Source organism: Tamandua tetradactyla, chromosome 22 (genome assembly GCF_023851605.1).
Source record: "Tamandua tetradactyla isolate mTamTet1 chromosome 22, mTamTet1.pri, whole genome shotgun sequence".
NCBI lineage: Eukaryota > Metazoa > Chordata > Mammalia > Pilosa > Myrmecophagidae > Tamandua > Tamandua tetradactyla.
This window is the reverse complement of record NC_135348.1, coordinates 48,516,965-48,527,682: the sequence shown is the minus strand read 5'-3', so window position 1 is coordinate 48,527,682 and position 10,718 is coordinate 48,516,965.

Genomic DNA, 10,718 nt, shown 5'->3' with positions numbered 1-10,718 from the left:
AAAAATTGTCTTGTTTGTATTTATCCATATAAAAATGTGTTATTATAGAACTAATAGATGTTTAAATTATTTACTTTAAAGAATATTTCCAGTTTTCCTTATATTTTAATGCCCACCTACCATTCCTTTTAGGAATAGCTTGAGTTGTTTACAGTACGGTGTTAATAAGGTCAGAGGTTCAAACCACATATGGGTGTGTGCGAGTGAAGGCACGCAGACCTGGCCATCTGTTTTGTGAGTACATGATGTTAATCCCAGTGGCCACATGGCTGAGGAGTAGGAATGGTCCAGCAGAATGCATCCTGCTGCTGGAAAACTAAAGTATGTTCCCTACAAAAGGAGTTAGTAGCTCAGAATGCAAGGATGGCACTGAAAGAGAGCAATCCAGTTGTTTTCAACCTGCCATATGTTACTGCTCATAAATCAGGTAATCAGGGGACTTCATTACCTCTAATACAGGAGCAAAATGCCAACATTTGAAAATCCTTATTTTGGGGTGGTGCAATGGTGGCTCAGTGGCAGAATTCTCACTTACCACGCCAGAGACCCGCACTCGATTCCCGGAGCCTACCCGTGCCAAAAAAAAAAAGAAAAAAAAAAAGTTGAAAAATCCTTATTTTGTTCTGAAATATATGTAAAGGGTTAAAAATATCAGTGCATGGATTGAGGAATACTCATAATGTGAATCCCATGCAGCTCCAACCTCTTCGCCACCAAAGCCAGTGCAGTCCAAATGCAGGGACTCACTGACCCTCATGTCCGCTCTGACCAGAGTAACTGCTGTCCTTAAGGGTACTGTTCAATATGCTTTTCTTCATGGTTTTGCCACATCTTCTTTTTCCTTTGTAAATAATATGGTTTAGCTTTACTAAGTTTTTAACTGTATACATAAATAGAAGCATACTGCATGCATGTGTCATATTTCTTTTGCTCAGCATTATACTTATGAGAGACATACTTGTATGCAGCTGTATTTATTTACAGTACTTTCATTGCAATGTGAATATGCTTCAGTTTGATTCATTTTATTATAATTAGGGCTATTATGAACAATACTGCTATGAATTATTTTGCACATGCACCTGAAGCACATGGACATGAGGCTACAATGGAGTAGAATTCTAGGGTCAGGGAATATGTTCATATAGTTAGTAAATAGCCCATTCAGATTTGCTGCCTGGCTTATCAACTCCCTTATTACTCAGTATTACCCTATATTCAAAAATAACTGTGCATAAGTATATATATATATAGTTAACTGTAAATAACACTCTACACAGTATGTATGTTTTACATGATAATTGATAATAATATGTTTCTTAGTAATAAAAATTAATATTCAAAATATATCCATGCATGGGTCCAGTCAATTTTATTTGGCAAATTATTTGTACATTTAGGGTGCTTTTAAATAATCTACTGTCATAAATAGTTATATGAATGCAGACAAATCTTTTCTTATTTCCTTTGCACAAATTTGTAGACATGAAATCGATGAGTTAAAGATGAAACAACACTTTAAAAGTTTTCATAAAAATTGACATAATTTACTCTCTTAACAGTAATTTACAAAATTGCCTATTTTCTCTAAAAAGTTAATAGATTTTATATACTTGCCAATTTTATGGGGGAAATAGCATCCTATTCAGCATTTCTTTATTAACAATGAGGCTAAGTAATTACTTTGCACTTTATTTATTTGTCATATTATTTCTTTGTTAATTTATTCTTATCTTTTGCTGCCTTTACTTTTCTGGCAGACATCTATCTTGTTTTTCTGGTTTTTAGTAAAAGTTTTTAATATAGTATATAAAATTTTGTCTGCTATCTATGTTGAAAATGTGGTTTCCAATTTTTCAATGTTTAAAATTTTTTTTCCATTATCGGTTGTTGAAATTTACACAGGAAAGTAATTTTTTCCTTCATAATCATTTATTTTGTTGTACAGTTTTTAAGATCATGTGAAAGTTTGCCAATATGTTTTGCTAGCATTTTTGTGACCGTCTTATACATGCTGCAAAATTTCTTAGGACATCATTCTCGTATAATACCATTTCTGTTGCTTTCAAATATTACTTCTTCTGGAAATTGTATTAGTGTATAGTGAGAAATTAGGTTATTTAATTTGTTCCAAGTGATTGTACAGCACTGCAAATACCAATAATTAATCAATTATTTTCCCATTGACATGATATAATATCTGTATCATATATTAACTTTGTTTCCAGAGTTTTTATTGCATCCATTTCTTTATTCATTCCTCGGTCAAGAATATATTTTAGCATCTGGTTGGACAAATTTCCTTAATTATATTTTACTTTCAATGTTTCTGTCCACTTAAAAAATGAATTTTGAGTCATAATGTCAAGCTCCAAAATATTATCTTCTAGAATATTGACTGGTAATGCATTAAATTTTGAGGTGCATTTGTGAAAATAATCAGATTTACCATGTTGGGTTTTCCCAACCAGGATCATTGTAAGTCTTTTCATTTATTCAAATATTGTTATGTCTTGACACTACAATTTTAAAAGAAATATCAATATAGTTTGGAAAACATATTTAAGTGCTTAAGCACATTTAAAATAAATATACTTTTAAAAAATATATTAACCATCTACTGTCTTTTTAATTTTGACTTAGAGTAAACAAAATGAGGAGAGAAATCACAAACTAAATATACTAAATGTACCTCATTATTTCCACCTTGCATGTTTTCTATCAAAATTATATTACAAAGAAAGCTTTTATGGACAATCCTTAAAAAATTGTGTGGCAAAACACAATAGAAAACGTTAACAAACATATTCCATTGACCAGTTTCTTGGTGAATTAATAGATCATTAATTCACCAAGGACTCGCTCTAATTTCCTGATTAAAATACTAATATAATTGTAAATACTATAATAAAGGAAAATGGATGCCAAGGACTCGCTCTAATTTCCTGAAGAATAAAAATGAGAAAATGCTAAATAGACAAAATCAGCCAATTTTCCATTATCCCTAGTTGGTTTACTTTCATGTGTAATTTAGAAATAAGACAATGGTGGTGTACATATATGTACAATCCTGCAAGAAAGCAGTAAGACTAAGCAGAAGCACATTTATCAGAAAGAAAGCTGCTAAGATTTCAGATGTTGAAATGATCACATCTTGAAATGATACTAGTGAACAACTATGCTGATATATTTAGAGGAAGGAAAGGCAGAGAATAGTAAACATTCACCTAGGGTATTAAAAAAATTAACAGTCCAAATTAGAGGGAAACCAATGAGAATAGCAGATTTCAAGGAAAACGTCTATACTGGACTTATTACTGGACGTGTTAACTTTGAGATGTCCACTATACTTACTCCGCCAGGTGGAGATGTGTTGTATTCTGTAATTCTGCAAATGTGGAATTCAAGAAGGAAGTCTAAGCTGAAGATAAATTTGGGAGTTAGCATCATGATGTGCCTCTTTCCATATACAACTAGGACTCAGTGCACAGTTGTGCAAAGACAGAGATTTGTTTAATCTGTTGTCATGCTTTTTTTTCCTGGGAAATTAAGTTAGATAGAAAGGAATGTGTGGGTGTTGAGTGTGCAAAAAGAGAGCGATGAGCCTGATGAGTTAGAAGACCTGCAACAATGTGCCTTATCTTCAAATGTGATGTGAAGACAAGGCATTTGGAACTGCAGCTATCTGGAGATAATGAGGAACCAAAATAAGTGAGTAAGTCCTTGATCTTATTGAACAATGAAACCAAAAACAGCAGATACCACCCTCTGGAAGAGAATCACATCAAACTATCGAATGCCAAGGGCAAGCAGAGAGAGCTGGCAGGTATACGAGAAACGCAATGTGCTCTGCACGATATATTCCTAAGAAGATTAAGTGCTGATCTCTCATCGGGACTGTGTAGGCAAGAATGCATATTGGAAGTGCTAAAAGAGAGCAATTGCCAACCAGGAATTCTATATCTGGGAGACTTCTTTCAAAAATGAGGGAGAGATTAAGACTTTGCCAGACAAACAAAAGCTGAGAGAGTTTATCAACACTAGAATTGTCTTACAAACTCCTCAGACTGAAAGAAAAGGATGCTGGACAGTGGGCGCAAGCAGCATAAAGAAGTAAAGACCTTTGGTAAGGGTAATGTATGGATAATTATAAATGCTGGAAATAATATATTTTTTGTTACATAACTCTACTTTTTACTTCTTATGGGTTCTACAATGCAAAGACATAAAAAGTAATGATAAATCTTTGGTTTTGGTGAATAACGTATGAAGATATAGTTTGTAATAAGTACAACTAAAAAGATGGGAGGAAGAGGTACAGGAAAAGTGCATATGTGAGCCATGGAAGTTAAATTGATATCAAATGAAACTGGATTATTATAGCTTTAGGAGGTTAAATTTAAGCCCCATGATAACTACAAAAAAATGAGAAATATATAAAGAAAAAAATGAGAAGGGACTCAAAATTATAAAATACAAAAAAATCAAATAAATTTGCTTAGAACTATGTCCAGTGCATACCAATAGCTAAATACGTTTTTGTTTAATGGAGGAATTAATTACTAATTATGAAAACTAGAGCTGAAAACATTTACTTCAAATGGATTGGAATGGGCTGTCTTAATCACTAACATCTTTAGAGTTCTTCCTAGAATTCCAGATGTTATTCTGACACTTCCCATGTATTTCTTCTTATAATCATCATAACAATCCTATGAGGGAAGTACTATTCTTATATTCAGTTATAAATGAGGAAAAGAGCCTAAGGAGTTTAAATAATTTGCTCAGAGTCACACATATTTTAAGTGGCAGATCAGTGAGGGACAACCAGGAAATGTGACTTTAGAACTCTTACCATCATGCTATTTTGACTGTTTCCAGCCTAAAAACAAGGACAACCAGTACTTCAGGCATGAGGCAATGAAAACTAGAACTTGAAAAGAAAAGGAAGGAACACAAACGTCATTGGTAATAGACTGGACATGGGGTGTGGGAAGCGGGCATCAAAAGGCTCTATGACTTGGCAACCAATGATGACAGTGTTAGAAATGGTACAAGGAAACTGGTTTTTAAAGCAGGACTTACATCTGAAATGGCTAGTACATCATTTGATAGCAGGAGAGAGATGGGAATTGTGTAGTAAGCTTGGGAATTATTCGCACACATTTGATAGTACCGAAAGACATCTATATTTTACCCTTTCATATTTTTAAATTTTGTGTGTCAGGTTGTACCTTGGTATTACATTAAGATCTTTAAGAGTATAGAGGGAAAAGGAAAAGTTAAGGATCGGTCCTCAGAGCTAGGGTGTGAGAGGAGGTAGACTGAAGAATGACAGCAGCCATGGATGGGAGAGCTCCAGGCTTCTCTGGTGCCATCTCAATGAGTTAACTGATTTTCTTCTAGTTCATTACAGTCACCAAAAAGTCCAGAGGGAATAAAACCACATGAAAACCAGCTAAAGCTCTTTTTTTCCCCTATCAGTAGAAGTTTAAAATGAACTACAAAGCAAAATTTGTGAAACAGCTCTGAGACCCCCTTTTCTCACTACCCCTCAATCCACAGGAGAGCTCCTCAGACCTCAGTGTTGTGTGCCACTCTCCAGTACACTCGTCTCCTGGAAGTAATTACAATACGTGCGTTGATAAGGTTTGCCATTCCTTATCTAATTAATCTCTTGCTGGGCTAATATTAAATATTTTTATATAGCTTCATTTAAGTCCTACTCCCTAACTATTACTGGGCTACTGTCATCTCCTAGATGAAAAGTCTAAAATATCAAATCACTTAGGTCCAGGAATTAATTGGCCATTTCTGTTCTTTTTGGTCTTCTTTGCAATAGTGAAAGTAAGTCTTTTCATGGCCACAGAATCAATATCAATATCAATATCAATACTGTACATTTTAAGCCTTTACTTCCCAGTTCCTATCCCCATCCCATCCCCTGGTAACTTCTAGTCTAGATTCTGGCTCTAGAAGTTTGCTTATTCTAACTGTTTCAAATCAGTGAGCGTGTACAGTATTTGTCCTTTTGAGTCTGGCTTATTTCACTGAACATGATGTCTTCAATATCCACCTGTGTTGTCACATGCATCAGTACTTTTATTTTTACAGCTGAATAATATTCCGTGTTTGTGTACACCACATTTTATTTATCCATTTGTTGATTGATGGACACTTGGGTTGCCCCTATATTCTATTGAAATCTTTAAAAATTAAAGCATACCAGGTCACTCACCTTTATACAAATTGATAATCTCTTCTTACCCCCCTTAGAATAAAATGCACATTCTTCCACTCTGGCCTCCCGGCCTCTCATACCTGATATCATGGTTAGGTTCATGTGTCAATTTGGCCAAGTGTTGGTACCTGTTTGTCTGGTTGGGCAAGTGCTGGCCTGTCTGTTGCGATGAGGGCATTTCATAGAATTAAATCATAATCACGTCAGTGGCATCCACAGCTGATTCCATTTGTACTCAGCCAAAGGGGAGTGCCTTCTGCAATGAGTGATGCCTAATCTAATCACTGGAAGCCTTTTAAGGAGGATTCAGAAGAGACAGGCTCTTCCTGTCTCGGCCGGTGAGCCTCTCCTGTGGAGTTCGTCCAGACCCTCCTTCGGAATCGTCGGCTTCACAGCCTGCCCTGCGGATTTTGGACTCTGCGTTCCGATGGTCACTTGAGACACTTTAATAAATTTTATATTTGTAAGTGTTCCCTGTTGATTCTGTTTCTCTAGAGAACCCTAACTGATACACCAGACCTCAGTGCTCTTGGATCTAACCCACTCCCCTCGCACCCCCCTAGCTTGGGTCTTCAGCCTCCATGCCCTACGCTTGCTGCTCTCCTTCCTGGACATTCCCATCCCGGACCTTTCCAGGTCCATCTGCTTATTTCCTTCAGGACGTTTTTTGGCTCCCAAGACGCAGCAGGCAGACTCAATTCGAGTCCTTTATGCAGGCTGTTTCTGTGCTGAGAGCTCCCTCCTGAGCGGCCCAGATGCCCACTGTCCTTGCCCTGGACCTGCCTGACTACCTTACTAATCTGCCTGTCCCGCATCCCAGCTTTCCAGGTACCGAGACCCTCTGGGTCACCATCTGCATTTCCCCGTAGCACGTTCACCTTGTGACACACGTCACGTTATCATCTTCACTATTCATTGCTGGTCTCACCCTGACAGAATGTGAACTCCATGAAGCAAGGATGTGTTTGGTGTCTTTGGTTGTTGTTCACTCTTATGACTGAAATACTCAGAACAATGCCTGCCATACAGTGGCCATTTAATAGATATTTGTTGAATGGATGAATAAATTATTTGGTTTTAGCTGAATAGTAGTCCTTCAGAAACATAATTCAAAGGTTAAATGAAGAAATTTCAAAACGAAGATGAAGAGGAATCAAGACAATATTTCCTGTCATTTAAAATCTCCTATATTTGGGAGATAGCAAGATGCTATTTGTTATTGCTATTGAATCCAGATGCTGAGGCAAAAGAATTTTTTTCAGACAAAATAAAATGGAAGATTAAATAAATTATCCAAGTGATTCAAGCAAAACATTGATGCTGGTTCTTCATTCCATGTTAGTAGACAACTCTCAACTCTCCAATTAACTTAGCATAATTTTTGTAATTTCATCTCCCTGTAATTAATTGTGACAACTCCTTTCCACTTTTCCTTCTGTGTAAGCATATTCAAAAGATATTTTGTGCAGTTTTTACTCCTTGATATTCTAGTTTCATGTAATTTAGATCTACTTTTCCTACATTATAAAAATCTTTTCATTAGCTTGTTTATTTGTAACCTCTCCTTATTTCTTAAAATGATTTTAAGGCATGGCTGAATACTGTGTAGTGTGTGTTACTCCTCTCTGCTCCCTGCAAAGGACATCAGTTTTATCAGGAGCTTGAGTTAAACTCTTGTTTAGGCAACTCCTTAACAGCCCATGTGCATAATGGTGGCAAAGATTAGTTTAAAATTAGTTTACTACATCCCCAGCAAATAGTTTACAAGTAAAATAATTAAGGCATTGAAAATTAATGTTCTCTCAGGAACAAAGAACTATGTACTTACGATGTACTAAAGTAAACCACTGGACGGGCCATGGTGGCTCAGTGGCAGAGTTCTCGCCTGCCATACCAGAGACCCAGGTTCAATTCCCAGTGCCTGCCCGTGCCAAAAAAAAAGGTAAGCCTTTGTTTGTGTTGTGAGAATGCATTTAATGTGGACTTTAACTGTAGGAATCACATTTACATAGTAGAAGTAGTATCAATGTATAAATAGAATGATGAGAAATAAAAATATTGAAAACAAATAATTTTAATAGTAACTTTTAAAAATCATAGTAAATAAAGAAAATGGCATTTAGGGCTGGGCTAAAAGTAAATAGTATTTTGCAGAGCTCAGAAATAGTGCTGTCGTCTCCTTTTCGTTATGATATTATTCTCCATATCCAGTTCTTTAATGTAGTAAATACTCAAAGTCAAACAAAATTCAAAACTGACTTACAGAAATAATAACAAATATTAAAACTCCATTGTGTGTCTAAAATCAAAACCATCCTAAGTTCATAATTTTAAGTAAACATGGAATATTTTATATTAAGTTGCTTGGTAAACATATGCAACATGATGCTGATACTTTTTTTAATTACATGAATGTTTAGCTTTTGATTAGATAAAATTGCCATTTTGTCTATTTATTTGATAGTAAAGAACAAAGTAAATTGTAAAACTGATTATATAAAAGTATGGAGTTTAGGTGTGCAAAATCTGTTGAATTAAGATAGTTTCACATTTAAATTTCAGCTGAATGGCAAATCAAAAAATAATTCTTCAAAATTATAGAGACTAGAAGTCCAGATATACATTTAAATGATGCGCCTTTCGTTTTCATTTGAAGTCCATACCAGGGCAGGGCAGTGGTGGCCTGAGACCCAGGTTTGATTCCTGGAGCCTGCCCATGCCAAAAAAAAAAAAAAAGAAAAGAAAAAGAAAGGTTGTATCCTTTATTGAAGATAATTCAATGGCACCATTGTTATAAATGAGTAAATGTGCATTTCTAACTCTCTAATCAGCCCTATTGAGCTATTTATCAATCTTTGAATCATTAGCACAGTTTTAAAATAGATTTAAAATGTCCTGATATCTCGCAGTGAGTGTTCTCCAACTTTCTCTTCTTCACTACTCCCTTCCTATTCTCACTGATGATATTTTGATATGATTAATGTGAATATAAATGAATTTGGGAATGTTAATAGTCTTATTGATTTTAAGTATTCTAATTCTTGAAAATGGTATATACCTCCATTAATTTAGGTTTCATTTTTTCCTTTCAATAATGACATAGTTTTTAATGTATACATCTTTCAGATACACTGAGTGTCTCAGAAACAGTTTTGCAGTAAGTATTAATAATGTATCAGAATTATATCTCAAGGGCAGCTCTCCATCTCATGCGGGGGGCAGGACCCAGTCAATCAAACTGATATTTGAAATCCTTTTACTATATGTAAGGGATGGTGGTAGAAGAGGAGGTGAAAGGATAATGATACGAAGGAAATAACTGGATCTTGGAAGGGGAAATAAGGAAAAAATCTGAGGAGGACATATTTATGCCCTCTCAAGGAAGACTTTAAATGGACTTCTAAACTTTAAAATAAAGTTTAATACCTGTGGAATAGCCACAGGTACACACAGAGTTTAAAGAAATTTACAAATATGGTCTTTAATTTTTTGGGATATTTTCGAAATAGCATCTTATGTTTATCTAATAACACCAGATAATAGGAGTCAAAAACTTATAAATTTTCATTCACCACTTTTGCTATACAAATTCAGTGTTCACTTGGTCTTTAGACTTGAGGAACTTAGTAATTATTGCTCCATTGTTTCTTGAAATCTAATATAGCTGATGAGAAACCTGGTAACAGTCTGGTCCTTGTTCCTTAGTTACTGGGAGGTGACAAATATTTTCTTCTCTTTGGAAGCTTTTAATTTGTTCTCTGTGTTCTTGATGTTTTGAACTTTCATGAGAATGGTTTTTGTTTTTTCACTTAAATTAATTTTTTCTGGGGCACTAGATGAGCTCTTTCAAACTGAGGCTCTGGTCTTCCTCACTCCGGAAAATTCTCTCATCATTTTAAGCATTCCTCTTTCTGCCTCCAATCTACTCTTTGTTCCTGACGGCCTTCTGGATTGCTGCTTTGTGTTGCCTACATTTTTTTTCATATTCCTGTATATTTTTCCCAAACTCATGAATTCTAAAGTAGCCAGCAGGTAACATATTGGAAAATGAATCTGTATTTAAATGCTAGCTCTCTTCACATGTGAGGATGTAAATGCTCTAAATAGCTTTTGGTGTATTTGGTGTAAGTATCAGCACTTTCACAGACTTATTGCTGCTGGTTTCTAACAGGTTAGAGTTTTTAATGCATAGCTCCTTTAATGCCCCAACTCCCTTATAATGATGAGAATCATACTAAAATTGATAATAATAATAATTCATATTTAATGGTAGTTTGTCATGTGTCCAGCAATGTTTTAGAAATTTGTATGTGTTAATAATTCCATGAAGGAAGTATTATAATTATTTCCCTTTTACATGTAAGGTGTCTGGGTCAAGGAGATCTTAAAGGATATTCTCAAGGTCATGCAACTAATAAGAGGTAGATGAAGAGATTAAACACACTGAATTTTTATTTCCATGGAAATTTATAAAATA